General features: G+C 38.4%; 1 protein-coding gene across 4 annotated transcripts in view; it reads right to left on the bottom strand.

The window, feature by feature from the left end:
* Positions 1-16,106, bottom strand: part of R3HCC1L (R3H domain and coiled-coil containing 1 like) — a 71,231-nt gene extending 55,125 nt beyond the window's left edge. For 2 of the 4 annotated variants that reach the window (XM_016219957.2, XM_016219956.2), the window contains exons 1-2: positions 16,060-16,106; positions 7,744-7,854 (exon numbers count right to left, since the gene is read on the bottom strand). The gene's annotated coding sequence lies outside the window, so the exon portion shown is untranslated. Of the gene's footprint in view, positions 1-7,743; positions 7,855-8,287; positions 8,529-9,613; positions 9,928-16,059 lie in introns of those variants that run through there. The other 2 variants (XM_016219960.2, XM_016219958.2) reach the window with 2 other exon arrangements.
* Positions 16,107-16,334: the final 228 nt, after the last annotated feature.

Below are 16,334 nucleotides of genomic sequence, written 5' to 3'. Positions count from 1 at the left end.
TTGAGGTTGTAATATCCATGGTTAGATGGATATTAAGTAGCAAAGGAAGACTAGAACCTAGATTTCAATTACAAGTGCTGTGTTCATTCTATTATATTTCTCAGACATTTCATTTTCATCCATAGGATATCAGAGGGAATGGGGGGTAATGACGGTTGAGTGCCATTTGTGTGTGCACTGGTGTGTTTTGCGGGAGGAAGGTGGCCACAAATAATCAAATTTGGTCATTCATACTATTGTGCTTGTCATCAAAGCTGCCCATGGGATCATCTGAGAGCCAATCACTATCTTAGAGAAGAAAATTACATGAATCCCTGACAACTAGAAACTTCTACTCTTCTTCCTTCTTTATGTATTTGTCCCAGTCCTATCTAGACAGCTGTAAAGAAAAAAAAGCAGAAAGACATTTGATACAAGTAAAATCTGAAAGCAAGAGTCTCCATATCTTAAAACTAAACAGAAAGAAGAGCAATGTATCCACTTCATTTCCAAGAATGCCGCATTCTGGTCCAATGCAGAGCACAAGTTGGCTGATTGGACTTCACCCTCTGGTGGCCAAAATGTGTCACTGCTGCATTCCCTGATTGCCAAGCTACCTCCATACTAATCTTTATAAATTTATAGCAGAAAAAGACTTTTAAAAATCATGTTGTGCCCTGGCCAGTGTGCTCAGTTGGTTGGACATCGTCCCATGCACCAAAAGATTGACAGTTCAATTCCCGGTCAGGGCACATGCCCAGGTTGTATACTTAATCCCTCGTAGGGGTTGTGCAGGAGACAGCCGATCAATATTCTGCTCTCACATTGATGTTTCTCTCTCTCCCTCTCCCTTCTTCTCCCTTCCTCTCTAATAATCAATTAAAAAATCATTAAAAAAAGAAAATCATGTTGTATAACCTAATTTTGGGTGAGAAATTTATCTAAGACTTACAGCTATTTGAGTAGTGAATTATTTTATCACCATCATAGCTGCTTAACCAGTTTTCCACCCACTATGTGCTCGGGATACACTAGCTGAGCAAAGTTTAATCAGGAAGTTAATTGTGCTATAAAAAAAAAATCACATAATACACATAAAAAACAAATGTATTATCCACACTAATGCTCATCTTCTTTACTATAAATGATCAGGATGACTTTTCCATCCCATTCCCACAACAGTGTCCTCATACACTGGACAAGAACTCTACTATGACTATTCTGAGCACCAGATAAAACATTTCTCCTAAGAATTGAAAAAAAAAAAAAGCACTCCCCCAGAAAAAAATAACTCTTGTTAGGTAAGTAATAAGGACTGACAATTCTTTGAACTCTTACTTCATTTCTATATACTCCCTAAGTTCGTAGAAGGCTGTTTTATTTGCATTAGCCAAATACGTTTTAGAATAATCAATTTTTTATACTCATTTGCAAGGCTATCTAAAGCCAACACAAAGATCCTTTCCTTTCATTGAAAATAGTCTTTTTATAGAGTGTCTATTTGGTTAAGAAAGATCTATTAAGCAATGACTAAGAGAACAATGACATATTTTTCAAAATCTACTGCTGTGAACCATGTTTAATTATGTTTTCTGTTTCATTAAGGTTTAGGCCCTACAAGCAAAAGTGAATTAGTGGTAGAGTAGTACCAATATTAGTAGCAAAGGAAGAGAAAGAGGAAAAAATAACCAGCTACCACTTAATGAGTACTTACGATATGACAGGGACTGTGCTAAATATTTTACATATATTATCTCATTTGATTACACTATAATACTATGAGGTAGCTATTATTATCTCAATTTTACAGATGAGAAATCTGAACCTTAAATAACTTAAGATCACACAGCTTCTAAGTGTTGGTAAGGATTTCAAAGACCCTGCATTTAACTACAATACATACTGTCTGATAGCGGAATGGTCTCTCACAATAATATAATAATTTCATAAGTATTCACAATTTGCTTACAATCTGTATAGATGTAAAGTAACCAAAAAGAGTTCAAAAACTGCTGGAGTAAAACAAGAAAACTAACAAGAATGAAAGAACTTTCATGCTTTCATGGCATGTCTATTGCCAATAACCTTCCTGACTTAAAAGTGCCGACAATAATAATTCACTATTGTCTCTGAAACTTCCTCATTCACCTTGCCTTACCCTCAAAGCCATATGGCGAAGAACCTCACCAGGTGTCAGGAGAGGACTCCATCTCTTCTATTCCCCATAAGAATAATCTCTATACTTCTTAGTAGAACTCCCCCAACCATTTCAAAACATTATCCTTTTCTATGTACTTCCCTTTCTCCAGAGGCACACATGAACATGGGAACAATGACCAGTGAAACTGATGACAAAGTTCTTAGACTGGAGGAAGCTTCAAAGCAGAATGTAGAGTGTACTTTCAAATATGAATGTAAAAACACAAGAAACTTGTACATCAAATATCGACTGCAGATGTTTTTTTCAAATGTAATCTTAAGCAATATAAGAGTTACAGTATTCTACTATTAGTCTGCCTTGGGCATTATAGCTTTTGCTGCTCTTCATGCAGCTGCACAAAGAATACATCTTAGGTAACTGGAAGAAACATTTCATAAAAGAGCTGAGTATCAAGACAATGAAAGATACAGGATACATGATTCCAGTAGGATCTTGGGGACACCAAAGTACATAAACAAACTATGGCATGAAAAGGTTTTTCTTAAAACACAATTCATGCCCCCAACTTATTTTACACTCCACTGGCTATAGCTGTCATGCATCAGCACCAACTGATTTCATGCCTTATAGGCTGGGAAACAGTCTGCAGCTTAGTCTCTTTCACACTCCATTGACACGGTAACCCCATGGTTCACCAAGTTTAATGTTAGTACCTATTACTATGGGCCACCTCAAAAGGCAGTCAGATCAAAGCTTTAATATAGCTGAACAATAGCAATATAATATGTAATAGAAAGATAGAGAGAAAAGTCTGCTTCCTACTCCGTTTATCTACCTTGGGCAGAAGTTGGGGAGTAGGGGGTGGAGAGAGAAGAAAAATAACTCCCTCTTAAAACTTCTTTCCTACACTACACACCTAAAGGTTGGTCTGTGTTTCTAGACTTATTTGAAATTAGTTCCTCTCCTGGATCTATCCTGGGTTACGCTGATATCCTATGGTAACAATGAAAGAGTTGAAATGGATAAGGCTTTGGGGGCTGTGCCTAAAACTTGACATGCATTAAACTTGATCTTTCCCTGCCTTTTGGACATACAGACTATAGCTAATAAGCAACTAAATAAGTTTTGAAAACACAGACTTAATCTGAGCTAAGTGTTTTATGTATATTATCTCATTTGATGCCAACTACATACTAAGAGGTAGCTATCATTATCTCAATTTTATAGATGAGATATCTGAAACTTAAGTTACAGCTTTAGTGTTGGTTAGGATTTCAAAGTCCCTAACTACTACAAATTACAATACATGCCTTCTAAAAAATGGGATAAAGCAAAGCATAGCACAGTTTAAAAAATTAATTAATTAGAAAAACAAAAAAAAACACACCAAAGTACAATAGCAACAAAAGAAAATAATTCTAGAGATGGAGTCCCTATGTTAGAGATATAGTTACAACTCGGTATCTATCTCCTCCCTCCCTGCAGCTATGCTAGCAAGTGTAAAGGCTAAATCTGGCTGGTAAGAAACTGAGAAACCAAAAAACTTTAAAGCAAGTTTCACTTTAAAGCAGGCAAAGAAAATATTAAATAATTGATAAATAAGAGCTTCTCTTATAAGCAGATTAAAAGTTTACAAATTAGAGTTTCAAAAACAAATAGTTACCCTAGAACAATAACATCTTCAGAACAATGCTCCTTTAAGGATCAGGAAGCCTGTAGAGAGTGCTACAGACAGCTTTCAAAGAATAATCTACTAAGCACACATGGCTGAGGTACTTAAACTATATTCTAATCTATTATTATTATGATATCAAAAGAAAAATAAATGTTAAAGGCTGATAAAAGCTAACAATAGGTAACTGCATTTTCTCAGTCAAACAAATATTAAGTGCACATACTGTATTAAGATCTATGGTTAGGGGCAGTGGAGACTGCCAAGTAATAACATTGTTTGAACTGCATGAATAATGTAGCCCCCCTTTAAGTTTTCTCTACTGAATTGGGAGGATAAGAAATTTTTTTAAAGTTATTTTAAAGTAATATATAATAGCCAAATAAAGAGAAAAGCAGTAAATGATAAAAACCCAGAGAGATATCACTAAGGGACTAGAACGGTTGAAGATGTCATAAAGCAGGTGGAATTGGAATCAGACCTTCATTTTTTATTTTATTTTTTATTATAGTTGGCATACAATATTTTATTATACATATGTATATGTTATACGTATGTATGTAAAATACGTACGTATTTTATTATACATATATGTATATGTTGTACATATACATATATGTATATGTTGAACGTATACAACATAGTGATTCAACATTTATAGACCTTACAATGTCTTCCTTATGATCACATCATTACAAACTAGGCCTTTAGAAGACAGAGAATTGAAGGGAAGCATTCCAAGTAGAAGGAATAGCCTAAACAATATGAAGAGGGAGTAAGGCAAAAAGTTTTGCTTTGGAGGCAGTTATAGAAATTAGTCTAGGTAGAGTCAAAGGTTTGGTGTTGGGAAGTAGTGGAAGATTCTGCAGAAAGATTGTTTTCAGCCTGGAGGGCCTTCAACACTAGGTTTAGGCTTTCAATATCCTAGGCAATGGAGAGTTGGGTCTAGATCCTACAGACAATTTCTGAGAAATGATACTATTAGTGTCTCCTCCATACCTTCCCTTACTCCATTTGCCCTTTCATTTACACTGTCCTCTTTTTAAATATGGATCATTGGTATAAAGATGATAAGACAGCACACAATCTTCACACTGACATCTCTCTTATGCTTACTTAATCCAATTGTATCAGTGACCAAGCAGTGACATATTTAACCAAAATCCAGAAACAGGATCAACAGGAGAGACTGCCTCTAAAATAATGTGCTCCAAGTCTAATCTCATACTCAGAATTAGACATGATACCTAGGGGAACCATCAAATACACTTACTATGTATAGCTATTCTCATACCAGAGAAAGAATTGAACCAAAATCTGCCCCAAATTAAATTCTACTCCGCAATCCAAATAATATCCAGTAACTCTTGCCTTTGATGTCTGATGAAGACGTCTCTGAAATAACAGTTGGTGGTATGTGTGTATATACACACATATATATGTTAAATAAATAAATAAATAACAATACATACATTTGTCTGGGATAAAGGCCCAGTCATTTTGGCTCTAGATATGGTAACTGGCCTTACTACCATTGCAATAATGTCTTGATAAGCCCCATCCCTATTACTGTGACTTTCATAGTCTCATTTCCTAGCATGAAGTGATATTTCTAGTCTCTTCAAAAATTTTTAATTTATCCAATCTATACTCTCATCAAAAAAACACCTAACCTTACTGTTTGATGACAGAAACAATAACACCTTGAAAGGAAAAGTGAAACACACTATTGCTATCCCACCCAACCCCCCAAACACTCTAGCTGTTGATTTCATCCTGTTAGTAGAGCTAACAAGAATAGACTCCATTCAAATTGTCCACAGAACCTGGGCTGCTTCGTTCCTCTCTCATTTATTCCCCTCTCCATTTCCTCTAACGTACACACAACTGCCTCACTCTGCTGTCCGTCTTCCCCCAACTGTTACCCAACAATTCATAATAGGCTGTCACAGATTGTCATTACTGCGTTCGGGGACTTGAGAAGTACTCTTGTGGGACATTGCAGTGTGTTAGTACAGCATTTCCCCGGACGCAATGTCACTCTTTATAGCCAGTTGCAAATTAGTTTCCTCTTAAAAAAATAATGCTCCTAATAAGACAGGTACAAGGAGATTTTAAATAACCAAGATTAAAACTCACTTTAGTTTGCTCTGAGATCTGATACATTTCAGAGTCATGCACAATGAAATCCCATGCCTCTACTTATATGAGCCATACAAACCATCTAGGAACATCTGAAGTCAGCTTTCTGATGCTAACAAAAGCAAAGAGACTACCAAAAACCTATCAAAGGAGAACTTTCTTTCCCTTTTTCTATACCTATGGCTCCTCATTCTTAGATTCTATCTGAGAAGACTTTAAGTTCAGCTCTCAACATCAACATTTACTTCTCACTCGCTGTGCAAAACCTTATTTCAAAGAAAATTCTACAAATCACCAATATCATTTCATTATAGTTTCCATCCAATTTTCTTGCCACGTGCTTTAGCAGCAAACAAGTACAATTATCTTCTAACAGATGCTGTGACTGACCCTCTTGTTACCACTAAAGCTTTCACCCTACACATCAGCTTCCCAGTTGCCACTAGATAGATACACATGTGAGAAGCTGAAAAAGACTGAAAAGATCACCAGAGGATGTAGGTTAGAAAAATGTTTCACAAAATAGCAGGTCCTACCAATTAAGTCTTCTTTAAAAAAAATTTAATTGGAAATAAACAACTACAGAGTAATATTTAAAAACTGATTATCAGCCCTGGCCAGTTTGGCTCAGTGCTTAGAGTGTCAGCCAACAGACCAAAGAGTCCTGGGTTCGATTCCCAGTCAAGGGCACATACCTCAGTTGCAGGCTCAATCCCAGAGACCCAAGCTTGATCCCAGAGACCCAGTCAGGGTGTGTGCAGGAGGGAACCAATCAATGTCTCTCTCTCTCACATTGATGTATCTCTCTTCCCGCCTCCTCCCTCACTTCCATTCTCTCTAAAATCAATGGAAAAATATCCTCGAGTGAGGATTAAAAAATAACAAACTGAAATCATTTTCACTAGATACTATTTTTCATTTCCAAGTTCTTTAATAGATCATTCTGCTTTGTTTTTACTTTTTTATTTATTGATATTTGAGAGAGAGAGAGAGGAAGGGGGGGAGAGAGAGAAACATCGATTTGTTGTTCCACCCACCCACGCATCCACCAGTTGATTGCTGCACATACCCTAACCCTGGAATTGAACCTGCAACCCCAGAACATTGGGATGACGTTCCAACCAACTGAACAACCAGGCCAGGGCCTCATCACACTTTACAAAAGACTTAAATGATTATCTAATTCTTTAACCCTTACAATAACAACACATCTTTGCTGATCCCTATATGCACTATAGGAAAGTTAGAGCTTAAAAGGATGTTAATTCTGTTTTACCAGTGAAGAGAGACTAAAGAAAGCAAAGCTAGTAATCCAACTTTGAGAACTAATTCCAGTATTTAACCAGCTCCTGTTCTCTTTACAACAAATACCAAAATTAAGAAAGACAGTGAATAAAAGCAAGAAAATCTTCCAAAGAGCCTAAGTCTTTTAGGAAACTGCCACTTTCAAACTTGTTTTACATTTTATTTTACAAAATAAAATGACGGTGAAAAAACAAAACATAAGCAAATATTTTGAGTAAATGAACAGAATTTCTATAAAATATGCATTAAGTCCTGGCTGGTATGGCTCAGTTAGCTGGGCATCGTCCCAAGTACCAAAAGGTTGCTGGTTCAATTCCCCGTCATTGCAGTCTCTATCCCTGGCAGGATGCATGCAGGAGGCAGCCAATAGATATTTCACTCTCACATTGATGTTTCTCTCCCACTCTCCCCTCTCCTTTCCATCTCTAAAAATCAATAAAAAATCTTTTAAAAAAATATGCATAAGTATACTTAATTGACTTACCAAGTAAATGACATTTATTTTTTGAGTAACAAAACTCAAGGACAAATAGGTAGATTCGGTCTGAAGAAAAATGGTACAAAAATTCCCTTCTGATAGACACAGCAGCCTCACCTGGAAAATAATATTAATAAAAGTTATTTTTCTAAAAAATATAGTTACCACTTCTTTGACACATGTCTGTGTACTTAACTTACATTATCTTATTTCGTGAATACTAAGAGTTTAATACAGATTGTGCAATGAAAATACACATACACAAAGTACTTTTTAGAAACTCATCAACAAAACAGAATAAAGATATATCACCTCTCATTCTCAGAGTGTAAAACAGATGATCTCTAGTTTAGGGGCTGACTAGCAGTACAGAGATCTTTAAAACTGGGTGATTATGTGAGCATACTGAACACAAAGATCTACTGCCCTCACCCCCATTTCCACACACCAGATCCCAGAAAAATGCAAACTGTTCTAGATTGAAAGTGCCCTCCAAGTACCTACAAATACCCAGCACAGCGTAAAAATAGACAGACCCACAGCAACGCACATCATTGTGAAATTCTGGAATACTGGGGACAAAGCAGAGATCCAACAAGGTCCAAACAGAAGAAGATTCATGCTGGCTTATGATTTCTAAACAGCAACAGAGGCCCGGCCGGGCATGGCTCAGCGATTGAGCGTCGACCTAGGATCCAGGCGATCGGGGTTCGATTCCCATTCAGGGCACATGCCCGGGTTGCGGGCTGCAGCCGATCAATGACTCTCTCATCATTGATATTTCTATCTCTCTCTCTCCCTCTCCTTTCCTCTCTCTGAAATCAATAAAGATATACTTTAAATAAATAAACAAACAAACAAACAGCAACAGAGGACAAGTAAAAAAAACAAAAACTATGCCTTCAAAATTCTGAAGTAAAGTACTTTCAATCTAGAATTTTACACTCACCCAAACTAAATCAAATGTGAGGACAGAAAAAAAGATATTTTGACATGAAAAAGCTCAAAAAATTACTTCCCATGTACTCCTTCTTAGAAAATTACTAGAGTAGTGAGAATTTCAAGTTCTTACAAATTTAGGGAAAAGACTGATTGTAGCCATAGTAAAAAGTTGCCAGGAAAACCACTTTTAAATCCATTCAGTTGATAAGGACAACTTCCCTCAGCAGGCACTCCTTTACAAGCCACCCAGTCAGAGACAGATTCATTCCAATAAATATACCCGAGTGCCAACCAGTCAACAAGTAACCATGCATCTATAAATGATGTTAATCCACTTCTGTCTCTTAATATCTTCCAATCCCTGAACTCCATGCTCCCCAAAAACACTCTGTAAGATTAACAATCTGCTTTGTTCAGGGAGATTGTGCCTGATAAGATATTCTAGTGAGTGATGGTCTCATCCTACTTTGACACCAAACAAGGAAATAAATCAAAATAAAGAAAGGCATAGGATATGGAACACAAGATATTCAACAGAGAGAAGACAAGGAATCTTGTTGAATGGAGATTAAAGGATAGTGACTGTGTACCAGAAGTAGAAGGCAACCAATCCAGATTGAAGCTATATGACAGAGACAGGCATACTGAAGGCTGTCACCCCATGCTCTTAGCCATAGCACCATGAAAAACATGTGAGTGAAGAAGCCTCCAGATTCTAACTCCTACCCAGCAAGTCAGCACCAGCTTTCAAGTCTTTCCAGATAAGTCATCTCAACACTGTGCAATCTGAATTCCAACAGCATCCTTAGCATAAAACTGCTTTACATCACTAAGTTTTAGAGTATGTTGTTTATAAAAGTACCTAAGTGCCAAAATGGAAATATAAAATTAACGCAACCACAAATAGTTAATTTATAAAATCATTTGGACTTACAGAGCTTTTGATTCCTTTACAAAAGTAGAACAGTTTTAGTAAATACCTAGGAAAAAAGATTGGGGGAAAAAACATTAAAAATGTAGGTCTGGTTATGTGTTCATATTGTGATTATGAGTGTTTTTGGTATTGTTCTTACAAAAATTTCCTGTATTTTCTGAATTGTCTACAGTAAGCATGGCCGATGTGGCTCAGTTGGTTAGAGCATCGTCTAGTGAACCAAAAGGTGGTGGATTCAATTAGAAGTCAGGGCACATGCCTAAGTTGCGGGTTCGATTCCGGGTGGGGGCGAGTACAGGGGGCAACTGCTTAATGCTTGTTTCTTTCATACATCAGTGTTTTTCTTTCTCTCTCCCCCCCTCTTCCTCCTCGCCTCGCTCTAAAATCATTAAAACATATCCTCAGGTGAGGATTTAAAAGGAAAATAAAAATATTTCCAAACAAGAAAATAATAGTTTTCATTTTTTAAAATTTGTTTAAACTACACTTTCAAGTAAGTAGTTAACAGGTCTGTAACACATAAGCTGGCTTAGTGTTTGCACACTGAATATGCAAAATAAATTTAGTATTTAAAGAATAATTTTAGTTTATAAAAAAACACATAAACATACTTGATTTACTGTTTCTATCTGCTTTTCTTCCCTTTACTAGCTAATTACAAATAGTTACAAGTTCTCCTCAAAAAGATAAATACTAACTCAATAAGCTCTCCATCTCTTGGTGATGCCCTGCTGGTTGTTCCCTCTCACATTCTGTCTCCCTCTCTGCATCTGTCTGTCTCTCATTTCTAAGTAGGTCCTCTGTATCTGATTACTCCTCTCTAACTACTTGTCTGACTGTCCCTGTCACTGTTTCAGATTTCCCCTTTATCTCTAATTGACCCTCCCTCTCTGCCTATTGTCTCTGTTTTCTTCTTTCTGTCTCTTCCCAACAATTACCCATCCCTTTGCTAAGACATTCTTGTTAACTTTTCACACTAATCTTTATAAACAAGCAGTGTTGGTATTATTATCTCTACTTTACAGGATGATAAGGAAACACAAACAGGACTACTGGTACAAATTAACGAGGTTGAGATTTAAATCCAAGTGCTTCTTTTCTTTCTTTGAAACTCTTCTGGCATCCCATGGCAAAGAACTTAAAACAGCCCAACTGCAAGCCAATATTAACATTACACATACTCTTTTCTAAAATGCAAATTACATATTAAGGAGTGCCACACATCTTTTACCCACATTTCTTCCTCTGCACCAAGTTAAATGGTTATGAACTATCAGCCATTTGACTATTCCAGAAAACCGTACCATCATATTCACAGGTTAACCTGTGTTATTTGGGAACCTTACTAGATACCAGAACCTGCTGTTTCCAACAGTGCATCTCTGCTTCCATATTTTTTTCCCTAGTCAGAAACCAGCTATGTTTGACATTAAAAAAACAAAACAAAACAAAACAGATACAAGAGGGGCAACAAATATTTATAAAACTGAAGAGTGAATTTGAAGAATGGAAAACTATACAGAAGGCTAGCAAGAGACAGTGAAAAATGCATACCATGGACTGGAAGCAACTGGTCCATGTTTTATTGAGAAAAGCCTCTCCAAATTCAGTCTTACTGCTGTTGAGCAACACCCTATACCTTCTCTCCTATCTAAAGCTCTGACAACTGGAATTTCTCTGTAATTCAATAAGCCCTTTGGAGTTACCCAGGCTTCATCCATCCTGCTGGGCACATTAGTAGAGAACTCTGTTTTCCACTAAAAGCACATTTTGTGGTGGGTGGCATAGGAGTAGGGTTCTCTTTCAAGACATGAATAGCCTAGTTCCATTTCTTTTCACTTCTCCTATGAGTGGGAAGCCTGCAACAAATATAGTTCAACAGCTAAAAGTAATATCTAAATTACAGCTCAGGTTAGTGGTTGTCAAAGTCATCCTGGAGGTCACCAATTTTATACATAATGTGAGGGCTAGTCTTATATTTATACAGTTTTGTAATTAAAAATCTATACTTTTATTTTCAGCATTAGTTTATTTACTTCTATTATGTCTAATGAGTGCATGAATGCCGAATCAACAATATAGCAGTCTTATTCATTCTGGTGAGATACTTTATGAATAGTTAGTTTAGGGAGCCAATGAGGACAGGGTCACATATTCAAACATGTTGGCCAATTAGCTTTGCTGTGTTTCAGGGTTCCATGGTCACGATCAACAACCTTAACCTTGGCTGGGGCAAAAAATATATAATGTAAAAGCACTGGAGGAAATGAATATAGATGTATCACCAAAATTCATGACTATCAGAAAAACATGAACACTGAAAATAGTAATAATACCACCACCATCTAAGCCTGGCTATTATGTACAGAGTTTAAACAATCTCTAATCTTTTCAGTCACGCAGGTTGATGTTATTTGTGTTTTATAGATCAGGAGAAACTGAACTCCGAATGATTGATTGAACCAATCACAAAATAGTAAGCAATAGAGTCTGGATTCAAACCTTGGTCTGTCTGACTCCAAAGCTTAGGTTATTTCCACAATACCATACTGTCTCTCCAAAGCACGACTTAGGGACAGAGGACAATCAACAGAATGTTCTTATTCAAAACTATTCAGCACAATCATCACTAACTGAGCCTTAACTATGTACAATTAGATGCCATAGCTGAGAATGAGTCTACCCTCCAAAAACTTCTTTTAAGTCAAAGAACAGCCAAGGAACAAAAATAGTTAGAACATGAAAGAAAAAAAGAACACATTATAGCACACAAAGTAGATTTTAATGAAAGTGATTGCTTTTACAGTTTTGTATAAAAATTTGTAGTGAAAAAATACCTTGCTGATTCATGGCTAAGAATGAAACTGACAAAGCAGAGGCAGGGGATACCACATCAAAAAAGAGAGTAAAGGAAACATTTCCTAAACATCTGAGTTCACAGGTTGAAGGAATTTAAAATAAACATTTCTCTTTTTTTGGGTTAATCCTCACCAGAGAATACTTTCTCCTTTGATATCTAGAGAGTGGAAGGGAGGGAGAGCAGGGGGGAGAGAAACATAGATGTGAGACACATTGACTGGTTCCCTCCCACACGTACCCTACACACCCAGACAGGGACGGATCATGCAACCCAGGTATGTGCCCTTGACCAGGAACCGAACTTGGGACCCTCTGGTCCTCCAGCCAACACCCTAGCCACTGAGCCAAACCAGCCAGGGTAACATTTCATTTCTTAACTGGAAGGCTCTACTTTGACTAAGTCAGTTTTCCCTATTAGGCTTTTCTCCTAGTATTTCTAAACTCTTACTCCTTGCAGATATACACAAGCCAATGCCACCATCAGCATCAGTCACTAAGAGTTTCCACCTCCAAAAATGAGGTCACCAGTGAACTGGATTTAAAAATAAGACCCCTACATATGCTGCCTATATGAGACTCACTTCAGATCAAAAGGCACACACAGATTGAAAGTAAAGGAATGGAAAAAGATATTTCATTAAAATGGAAACAAAAACAAAAAAGCTAGGATAGCAATACTTGTATCAGACAAAATAGACTTTAAAACAAATAAGGACCCAGCGATTCCACTTCTGGGTGCTTATCTAAAAACAAAACTCTAATTGGAAAAGATATATACACCTCTATGTTCACTGCAGCATTATTTACAATAGCCATGATATGGAAGCAACCTAGGTGTTCATATGTGTCTGAGCGAGGGAGCACGCACACACTGGACTATTACTCAGCCACAAAAAAAAATGAAATCTTGCTGTTTGAAACAACACAGACAGACCTAGAGGGTATTATGCTAAGTGAAATAAGTCAGAGAAAGACAAATACTGTATCATTTCACTTATAAGCGGCATCTAAAAAACTAAGCAAATGAACAGACTCATACATACAGAAAACTGATAGTTGCAAAGGGGTGGGGGGATGAGCAAAAAAGTGAAGAGGATTAAGAGATACAAACTTATAAATAAGTCAGGGGGAATTAGTCAATATCACAATAACTTTGTACTGTGACAGATGGTTACTGGACTTTTTGTGGTGATCACTTTGTAAGGTATATAAACGTTGAACCACTATGTTGTATGTCAACTAATATAGTATTGTATGTCAACAATATTTGTAAAAGCTTTACATCCAAAAAAAAGGTCGCCAAAGTCTTCTGGATCCTACTAGGCTGAAATTTTTACAGTCGAATAGTCTGGCTTTAAAAAAAAAAAAAGATGGGGAGGAAGAAAGGGCCAAAAATGCTCTATAAAACTCTGTCCTAGTCAATTAATTGTCGATATCTAAGTCATAAACATAGACAATTGTTCTGCTACAAGCTATGATGTGCAGACAGAAAACTGCATTCTAACTACAGGTTATAAATGAAACATCACATCCCAACAATCTTTTCACAACAGCATTTTGGAGATCTCTAAAAGCGAAAAGCAGCATAATATAATCTTTACATAAAATGCAATTGCTTAAAAAAAACCTGCAACCTGAGAACTTGGTTACAGTATTTTAAGTTTATGGGTTAAGAATAACTATCCTCATTTTACAAACAAAAAAAGGAATCTCAAGAAAATACTTATCTAAAATTATTCTTTTATCATCATCGTCATCAGTTACAATAGCAACAGAATAAGCACTTACTCCAGGCACTACTAAGCTCTTTATATTCATATCTCACTTAATCTTTATAGACACCTTGCAAGGTAAATGCTATTATCTTAATTTTAGAGATTGGTAAACAGTCTTAGAGATCAACTAATTTGCCAGAAGTCATAAACTATAAGGCACAGCACTAGGGTTTGAACTCAAAGTGGTTCGACTTTGTACATCAGCTAACTCACTGCACTGCCAACTTCTTTTGAATCATACTCAAATAGTTTTCAACCAATGATTTCAGAATAAATGCAAGTTAAGATTACCTAAGTACTACTCCAAACCCATAAAAAATTGATTAGAAAATCCCCATTCTCAAATAAATAAAGAAAATCCCTATTCTCTACAAGGGGAAGAAAAATAAGACAAAAAGTCACCTGCTTGGAGTCTCAGAGCTTTATTGCCAGAAAAAGAAAGACTGGAATATTGGCTGTTTATATTCTGAATACTAACTCTGAGGAAAAACAGACTCCTGGCACATGTACCTAGGATTGGTGAAAATAACCCTAATATTTGGACTAGTATGCACACAAGGTTAGTGGGACTGTAAGAATCACAGCGAGGTTTAGCACGAGTAGTATCTGAAAGAAGGAAAAAGAAACAAGACCTGCTGGAGACAGGCATTAGTTTAGCACATCTGAGATACCTGTACCTGTACAGTGCTGAATGAAGGTTATAACAGGAACAAGAAGGGTAGACAGGTTTGTCTATGTTGGGAGGAGGGAAGTGTCCAAATCTGGTGGACCTTAAAATCCAGATGAAGTTTAAAACTGACTCCACAGGTGATAGATGGGGCCCTGATATCACCTCTTCACCAGGAACGTGGCATAAGCACATCAGCACGGCTCATATTCGTTTCTAAAGACACTTTCCACCGGTTTATTAATTCGTCTCACCTTCATAAAGATCATAACCATGTTCACGTTCCTAAAGACATGAATGTGGCTTTAAAATTCAACTGATCTGGACTTAAGACAGAAGGATAAGGTTATATTTGAAACACGCTTTCTCACATGTATCACTTCTGCCGAAACCCACAACAGTGGAAGGCAGGCCAAAGACTAGCGTGCCCATTTTTCATATAGGGAAGCCGAGGCTGCAACAGCCCGCAGGTCCAGCAACTGGAAGACCTCGACACCTCCGTCCAGGACATCAGCCTGCTAATCCTGGGATTCTTCCCTCGCTCAACTCGGAGAGGCGGCTTTCTCCCTAAGAAAAACTAATAATCGGACACGGCGTGTCCCGAGGGCCTCCCAAGAAACCAGGAAGTACACCCTCCCGCACAGATTGCTCACTCCGAGGCCATAGCCCGGGGCTCCCGGGCAGCGGAGCGGACTCACTCGAAAGGCTCGCCGCCCCGAAATCACCCGCAGCCCCGGGGTAGTCTCAGGGCGGCCTCTGAGGCCCACAGCCCCGTACCCCCGAGCCACCACGGACCCACTCAGTACCTGTTGAAACCCAGGAAAGGAACGTCCCCTCCACAGGGAGTATTTGGGGCGAGGGCCCTTAGTGGGCACGCAGCCCCCAGCAGAGCAGAAGGGCCATGGTAGGGTCCCCCCTCCCCGCAGCCTAAATCCCTCAGGAGTCGAAGGGCGGGAGCTTCCCAGTAACCTCCGCCCCAGGCGGGGGCCCGCCCCGCGTGTCACGTGAGGAAAAAATACGGTAACAAACAAAAGAGAAAGGAACTCCTGTTCCAGGTGTGAGGACAGAAGTGAACCCCAGGAGCCCCAGCTCGCGGTGCGGAGGGAAGAAGGGAGGAAGGACAGAGACGCGGGGGTGCTCGTTACCGGGCGCGCCGTCGCTCTCCGCTTCCACCACCTCCAGAAGCTCTTGCTCTTCCGCTCGCGTCGCTGGAGCGCGCGCCAGGCCTCGACCCCGCCCACCCGCGCCGAAGGGCCTTCTGGGGGCTGTAGTCCCGGGCTGCGCGTGCTGCCTCCAGGTCACGTGGGGGGAGGGGCTAGCAAACCAAGAGGCGGGGAAGGTGTGTTTACACTCGCGTCTGCTCACCTCCTCCCCCTTGTCATCTGCCTCCAAGGTACGCAGATCTCTTCAGATCGCTCAA

Source organism: Miniopterus natalensis, chromosome 14 (genome assembly GCF_054644295.1).
Source record: "Miniopterus natalensis isolate mMinNat1 chromosome 14, mMinNat1.hap1, whole genome shotgun sequence".
In the NCBI taxonomy this organism is placed as follows: domain Eukaryota; kingdom Metazoa; phylum Chordata; class Mammalia; order Chiroptera; family Miniopteridae; genus Miniopterus; species Miniopterus natalensis.
Note: the sequence above shows the minus strand (reverse complement) of the source record. Positions and strands in the feature narration are given on the sequence as shown.